The sequence below is a fragment of the Octopus bimaculoides genome, chromosome 2 (genome assembly GCF_001194135.2).
Source record: "Octopus bimaculoides isolate UCB-OBI-ISO-001 chromosome 2, ASM119413v2, whole genome shotgun sequence".
NCBI classification, from domain to species: Eukaryota; Metazoa; Mollusca; class Cephalopoda; order Octopoda; family Octopodidae; genus Octopus; species Octopus bimaculoides.
The window spans coordinates 16,723,462-16,724,352 of NC_068982.1; positions in this window are offsets into that span (position 1 = coordinate 16,723,462).

An 891-nucleotide genomic window follows, 5' to 3' on the forward strand; every position below is an offset into this window, starting at 1 on the left:
AATACCCTAACTGAACCTTGAAAATACATAACTCTGTGGAGTGCTCAGCCACTTACACGTTAATTTCATGAGCAGGCTGTTCCGTTGATCGGATCAACTGGAACCCTCGACGTCGTAAGCGATGGAGTGCCAATAATAATTCATGAACTGCTATATGCTGCACGGATATTTTTTCATAAGTAAAACTGTTACACTCCTTAAAGCAACCTGCCCACATTTGTGACGTAACCTGTCACGCTGTTTATAAGGTTGCTGCTACCAGCTGTCATCACTAAATTCGCCTGCCTCTCCAAATTTGGTTCACAAACACGGCTGTGGAATATATCCAACTTAGAAACATCTTGAAACTACAGTTCACACGAATTTTTTCTACTTTTTTCGAAAATATCGTTGAGCGACAGGTCATTCCCAGCAATATTAAGAAAATAATGATACAGCTCTAATGTTGAGAATTATCGATGATGTCGCTGGAGAGAGAGGATGATTCGCATTTTTATAGCATTTATTGTTTAGCTTTCTTCCTTTATTCTTGACGTTCGTCTGCATTCATTTCCTCACGTCTCCGTCGGTGTTGTCTTTTGTATCTTTTTACTACATCTTCTTGCTGTTGCTCTCTGATCCGTGCCCTATAACTACGTATCCTTTTAACCCTTATAAACAAATATTTTTCTTAAGCGAGCAGACGATAAATAATTGAGATTGTCGCTATAAAAAAAATTAGCTCGATAAAAAGAAAAACTTTTCAATATCAACTCACCACCACCGCTATCTGCCTCTTTCTCTGTCTGTCTGTCTGTCTGTCTGTCTGTCTGTCTGTCTGTCTGTCTGTCTATCTGTCTCTCTCTCTCTCTCTCTCTCTCTCTCTCTCTCTCTCTCTCTCTCTCTCTCTCT